Consider the following 7,281-nt stretch of genomic DNA (forward strand, 5'->3'; position numbering starts at 1 on the left):
AAAACTAAAAAAAAAGAGAGAGTTAAAGTTTTAAGCGCATCGTATTCATGTGACGCAGGTTTGATGCGTCTGCTCAAAATATTCCTACAGTTGTCCGGAACAGCATATGAGCAATGCATCTCTTTGATTGGACAGTGCAGTTGAAGCACCCCCTCAAGTTCTGTATACGATCAACTGGATGGTAACCGATGCACCTCAACCGTATGTATGTAAAGCAATTTGGAAACGAACAAGGAACAGTAAATACAATGACGCATCTAGAGCCCCCTCAGGACCTGTACACAAGGGCAGTTTTAACGCGTTTCGCATCAGTTTTCACAAGCAGTGTTGCGATCTTTGTATCGCACTTGCGTCAAAGGCAAAACCATGAATCAAGCAGCATTCAGAAAACACTGTCCATAAGTAATTCTCCAACGGAGAAACAATGAATTATAGTTTTGGACCCATTAATATGTAGCAAAAACACATCATTCAGAAAACACCAGCTCACAGAGCGCATGCAACGTGCCAAGTGTGACAATCAGCTCTGGAGACACAGGGAAAGCGGGAAGCACGGGAACGCTATAAACACAGCTTCTAGAAATATCTAAAAACCACATTGTCCTCCTCCGCAGCGCTCGTGTTACGCAGCTGCCCAGTGGTTATTCTTGCAGCCATTTCCCCTTATTCTAGTTTCTAGCTCTTGGAATTAAGGTTTGGCTAAAGAACCACAAATTATACTTCAGTCTAACTAAAAACTGTAAAATGCAAATTAGAGAGAAAAAAAAAGTTGTGCGATAAATATATAAAAGAATTTTTTTCTCTCCTGTTTTTAGAGGTGATTATTTCCTCTCCTCATTTCCATCCAGACCATGAACCCTTTTTCCAATGTCACCGAACCCGGCATAATAAACCATCCAGGGGAGAACCCATGAAAGTTGCTCTCTGTTACATTCTCATTCCCCACCAGGCCGGTATATATATTTTATACCACAGGTTCTCAAACTCGGTCCTCGGGACCCCACACAGTGCATGTTTTGCAGGTCTCCTCACAGAATCACAAGTGACATAATTAGCTCCACCTGTGGACCTTTTAAAATGTGTCAGTGAGTAATTAATACACCTGTGCACTTGCAGGGTTACCTGCAAAACATGCACCGTGTGGGGTCCTGAGGACCGAGTTTGAGAACCACTGTTTTATACCATGCAATATGTTTTTTCCAAATCCCCATTTTAAGGTACATGTTAGGGGACAAGTTATTATTATTAAACATTTAGAAACAAGCCATAATATTGCCCTACATACAACAAAACTAAATCACCAACATTTGTAATCTTCATTCTGCAGCGCATATTATTCAGGACGCAAGCGACTGAACCAGCCACATGGATATAAGAACATAGAGGGAGTAATCTACCAAGCTGCACTTCATGTGGGATTAAATCTACAATGTTCTCACATTCTGACCACTCCTGATTGTTCCTTTAATACATTTTTTGCTTTAAATCTCAAAGCAAAAACTATAATAAAAAAAAATCTGTGTCTCTAGAAAAATAAGCAACAGAGCCGCCCACTTACCTTGTATATTCAAGGGACGTGCGGTGAGGTAAATGGCTCAGGAGGCATTGGCTAGTACCAGAGCCAGATTTACACACAATTTATGAGCCAAAGTGTGCATGTGGGCAGTATACACAGGTGCAGCAGTATACACAGGTGCAGCGGTATGCACACGTGGGCATTATACACAGGTGCAGCGGTATATACACGTGGGCATTATACACAGGTGCAGCGGTATATACACGTGGGCATTATACACAGGTGCAGCGGTATATACACGTGGGCATTATACACTGGTGCAGCGGTATATACACGTGGGCATTATACACAGGTGCAGCGGTATATACACGTGGGCATTATACACAGGTGCAGCGGTATATACACGTGGGCATTATACACAGGTGCAGCGGTATATACACGTGGGCATTATACACAGGTGCAGCGGTATATACACGTGGGCATTATACACAGGTGCAGCGGTATATACACGTGGGCATTATACACAGGTGCAGCGGTATATACACGTGGGCATTATACACAGGTGCAGCGGTATATACACGTGGGCATTATACACAGGTGCAGCGGTATATACACGTGGGCATTATACACAGGTGCAGCGGTATATACACGTGGGCATTATACACAGGTGCAGCGGTATATACACGTGGGCATTATACACAGGTGCAGCGGTATATACACGTGGGCATTATACACAGGTGCAGCGGTATATACACGTGGGCATTATACACAGGTGCAGCGGTATATACACGTGGGCATTATACACAGGTGCAGCGGTATATACACGTGGGCATTATACACAGGTGCAGCGGTATATACACGTGGGCATTATACACAGGTGCAGCGGTATATACACGTGGGCATTATACACAGGTGCAGCGGTATATACACGTGGGCATTATACACAGGTGCAGCGGTATATACACGTGGGCATTATACACAGGTGCAGCGGTATATACACGTGGGCATTATACACAGGTGCAGCGGTATATACACGTGGGCATTATACACAGGTGCAGCAGTATATACACATGGGCATTATACACAGGTGCAGCGGTATATACACATGGGCATTATACACAGGTGCAGCGGTATATACATGTGGGCGTTATACACAGGTGCAGCAGTATATACATGTGGGCATTATAAACAGGCGCAGCAGTATATATTGCTGGAAATTTGGCGAGTATTGATCAGAGATGTGTGGAGAAGGTAGGTAGGGAGGGGGGGGGGGGGCACTACCTCACCTGTCAGACTCTTTACTCCAGAGTTTTCACTATAAAAAATGATTAGAATAATACAAAGGAGATGTTTATAATATATTCTTTGTATTTTTCATATACTTTATGTAGTGAAAACTCTGGCATATATGTTAGTATAACAGGAAAGGCTCTGCCTCACCGCACGTCACTGGTATATCCCCCAGGCTTTGAGGCCTGGACAAATTACTAGCCAGGCAAACACACTTTGTTAGTGCACTGGTGGCCAACAGTATGCCCGTGCCAGCCTGGCAAGTCCTATTCCAGCGGCAGCTCACGATTTTACTCATTCTCTGCTCGATTGCATAGATAAAATAAGGGGGCAATTCCGTTGTAGATACAGACGCAATGTGCCATCCTACAGAGGTGCGAGGAGAAACGTTCAGTACTGTAAATGTGGAATAAGTGCAGAGCCGGGCGAGGAGGCAAAACCCACCGGAACTTCCCAGTAAACTGAGATCCCCCCTAAAGCTGAAAGATGGCAACTCCAACCCGAGCAATGTGTAGCTACACACGTCACAGGGCGATGTTCATGTGATGTCATATTAAGAGGATTGGGGCACTGGCACCAGGGACAAGAGCACTGCCCGGGCTGCAGGGGATAATCCAGGAACGCTGCATGCCAAATGCAGGTGCTGTGGGGCAACAGCCACAGGAAGAGGAGAGGGTGCAGTGGGGGGAGGCCTGAGGGGTAAGTAAGGGGCATGTGGGGGGAGGTCTGAGGGGCATGTGGGGGGAGGTCTGAGGGGTAAGTGGGGGGCATGTGGGGGGAGGTCTGAGGGGTAAGTGAGGGGTATGTGGGGGAGGTCAGAGTGGCATGAGGCAGACTGTGGAGGGGTATATCTCAGCTCACGTGGGAGAATTTGAGCAAGTGGGGTTGTGAGTGGCACGTAATGGAATTGAAGCGCAAGTCTTGGGGTGAGATGAGAGATGTGCGAGCCATGTAATAGTCATTGTGTTTTTACATTGATGGAATTGGGGTAGTGTGCAGGCTGGTAAGTGGCACAAGGGGTCCTTACAGTATGCTGTGATGCCACCACTGAGTTAGAGGGCTGACATGTGGAGTAGACGGTACGTAGCCGCTCTCAGTAAGTCAGGGATATCTGTATTATTCACAGAGAGGAAGTCACACGTATTCCAGCCTCTGCTGCGTTATAGGGTAGGCAGTGAGACCCGCGCATGTGGCCTGTCTATAATAATCACACCGCCATGTGCAATCTTCTAGACGGAACAAGAAGTGTGAACACTCCATCACAATCTGTATGTTGTATTATTGCACCTTCAGGGTTTTTTTATTTTGTATTGTAAAATGGACTATAAAATGTATAGCTGTGATTTGTACGGTTGTATTTCTAGTTTCACTAGTTGCTGTCTGTAGGTGTATTACAGTATATAAGGCTACTTGTCAGTGGGTGGATCTAGCTACAGGTGGCAAAGCTACAACACCTATTACTTACCATCCGCCTCTATAGGATAGCACATTGCGTCACTGCGTCCAGCACGCTAATACACAACTATTGTGGTTAGATCTGGGTATTGATTGTACGTCTACCTGCAATGAGCATACAGCTGCTGCAGGTATAGAATCAGCCCTGACCATCCGTCCTTCTCAGCGCAGCGTATTATATGAATGTATACTGTACAGTCTCTATAGGTTCCTAGATAGATAGATAGATAGATAGATAGATAGATAGATATAGCCACATGTCTGTGCACATTACAGTTATAACCAATGGGCCCGGGGGTCCAGGCAGCGGCTACTAGCCCAGTTTGCATTATTTCGCACTGTGTATCCCTAGAACAGCGGATACTCACATATGCACCCATTGCAGATCTGCGCAATTCTACCACTTATGCCAGCCTGAGACTAGATGGGCAGATGCGGCCATGTTAATGTAGGCTAAGCAAAGGGCACAATCGTGCAAATATGAACACACAGCGCTGAAAGCCGTATTATTATTTGCCTGGGGTTGGGGGGGGAGTTATAAATAGCGGACAAGGATGCCCGTATTTGCAACTGCCCACTCCGCTGACACCTGTTAGCACTTTCTTAGTCAGTTGGGCATAGATTTTTTTTGTGAGACGGGTTATGAATTTGTTTTTGCCTATGAGACGGGGAGTTGGTTATTCTGTATTAGAGATGGCCAACAGCGAATGCTTTTGTTGACCATAAAATAAATGGCATACAACATGTGCGCAATAATTATTTATTATTATTATCACTAGTAAACGCTTGTAACATGTGTCTTGTGTAAACCAGATACACAAGTGACTATTGCCAACCGGAACGCATCCCATTCTCCGCACACGGGCGCAATAAGACGTAAATGCTTGTAACGTGTCTTGTGTAAACCAGATGCACAGGTGACTATTGCCAACCGGAACACTTCCCATTCTCCGCACATGGGCGCAATAAGACGTTAACGCTTGTAACATGTGTAAGACATAAACGCTTGTAACGTGTCTTGTGTAAACCAGATGCACAGGTGACTACTACCAATCGGAACGCATCCCATTCTCCGCACATGGGCGGAAATAGATATTTTATGGGTTTTATTTTTTATTAGAAATTTCCGCCCCTTTTTGTGACCAAGTGTGCATCAGCCCAGAGTCTCTCACACCCTCAGCGTTCCCTGGGAACCTGACAGAGACAGCACAGCTCTTCCATCACATATTACTACATCCTACAGCAAATGCCAGGTCCAAAGAAAAACAGTATTTACTAACACTTACTCAGCCCCCCCTACAGAACCAGGGAACGTGGGCTGGCACACAGAAAAGCCACAGATACACCCCTATACACATAATGCTAGTTATACCACGTACTGGTGCCCAGAGCCGCATGACACCCATCAGTGCACACCTCGCTGCGCTGCTCTCCATGCAGCACGCAGAGCTGCGCTGCTCTCCATGCAGCACGCAGAGCTGCGCTGCTCTCCATGCAGCACGCCTCGCTGCGCTGCTCTCCATGCAGCACGCCTCGCTGCGCTGCTCTCCATGCAGCACGCCTCGCTGCGCTGCTCTCCATGCAGCACGCCTCGCTGCGCTGCTCTCCATGCAGCACGCCTCGCTGCGCTGCTCTCCATGCAGCACGCAGAGCTGCTCTCCATGCAGCACGCAGAGCTGCTCTCCATGCAGCACGCAGAGCTGCTCTCCATGCAGCACGCAGAGCTGCTCTCCATGCAGCACGCCTCGCTGCGCTGCTCTCCATGCAGCACGCCTCGCTGCTCTCCATGCAGCACGCCTCGCTGCGCTGCTCTCCATGCAGCACACAGAGCATGTCCCATCCAGATGGGGATGAGTGAGTGGGTCTGGAGGGGTGGCCAGTGCAGACTTGACTGATACTAACAAAGGACACGGTAAACCCTTGGGAGCAGGGGGCGGCCCCGGCTGGCAGTGTGTAAACACACACAATGTACAGATCTAGGCACATGCAAGCTACAGACATGTCCCAGCACAGCACAGCATGCACCAGGCGACACACACAGGCTGGGATTAACCCCTGCACTGCCTGGGAGCTCCTGGGAATCCCATCCCCAGATCTGGCCACAGCCAGAAGTGTTACAATGAGACCACTGTGTCCCTGCACAGCTTCCAGGGCTACTCTGTAGCAAATGCACAAGTCCCAGAGTTCTGCAATAAGCTAAACCCAGCACATGTGAGATCTGCCCCAGCACAGGGGCAATTGTTACATCACATACACACACTGCAACCCACTGTACCCCCAGGGCACTTACCTGCATGAGCCCACTGCCAAAAGGTGCCCTCTCCAGTGCCAAACAGCGCAGCAATGGCTACATCCACACAGAGGCTGCAATCAGGTCTCCTCCAGCAGTCAGGCTGCAATCAGGTCTCCTCCAGCAGTCAGGCAGCACTGCCCCCGGGGTATCAGCTCTGTGTCCGGGCTCAGGCTGCGCGTCCCTGGAAGGAGCCTCCGTCCTGCGGCTGCATCAGACCAGGCTGGAAAGTTTGGCTGGGAAACTGTGCAGCAGCCGGGAGAGGAGGAGAGGGGAGGAGGGACCTGCACGGACCCGGGCTGTGACTCAGAGCTGCCGGCAGCGGCAGCAGCAGGAGGGGGAGGAGCCGGAGGAGGAGGAGGAGGGTCCTGCCTGCCTGGGAGATGTGTCCTGCCGCTGGAAGCGCTGAGAGGGACAGTGCTGACATCACACCGCTGGAATCCCCGGAATGTGCAGCCACTGGGGATGATACTGACTCTTTATTCATTCAAAGGGAAGGGGGGACACAGAGACCCCCCTCCTGGGGAACAGAGGTAGAGCAAGAGGCAAAGCAGTGCAAAGTGCAACCTGGGAGAGGTCTGCAGGAGGGGGCATCTGATCAGGGGTACCCAGACCTCTGCTGCAGGAGGGGGCATCTGATCAGGGGTACCCAGACCTCTGCTGCAGGAGGGGCATCTGATCAGGGGTACCCAGACCTCTGCTGCAGGAGGGGGCATCTGATTAGGGGTAC

At 49.0% G+C, this 7,281-nt stretch overlaps 1 protein-coding gene across 2 annotated transcripts in view; it reads right to left on the reverse strand.

Annotated features, from left to right (window-relative positions):
• PTPN14 (protein tyrosine phosphatase non-receptor type 14) overlaps positions 1–6,933 on the reverse strand; it is a 122,059-nt gene extending 115,126 nt beyond the window's left edge. For both annotated transcript variants that reach the window (XM_063919082.1, XM_063919081.1), the window contains exon 1: positions 6,552–6,933. The gene's annotated coding sequence lies outside the window, so the exon portion shown is untranslated. The remainder of the gene's footprint in view (positions 1–6,551) is intronic.
• Positions 6,934–7,281: the final 348 nt, after the last annotated feature.

Source organism: Pseudophryne corroboree, chromosome 4 (assembly GCF_028390025.1).
Source record: "Pseudophryne corroboree isolate aPseCor3 chromosome 4, aPseCor3.hap2, whole genome shotgun sequence".
Classification (NCBI taxonomy): Eukaryota; Metazoa; Chordata; class Amphibia; order Anura; family Myobatrachidae; genus Pseudophryne; species Pseudophryne corroboree.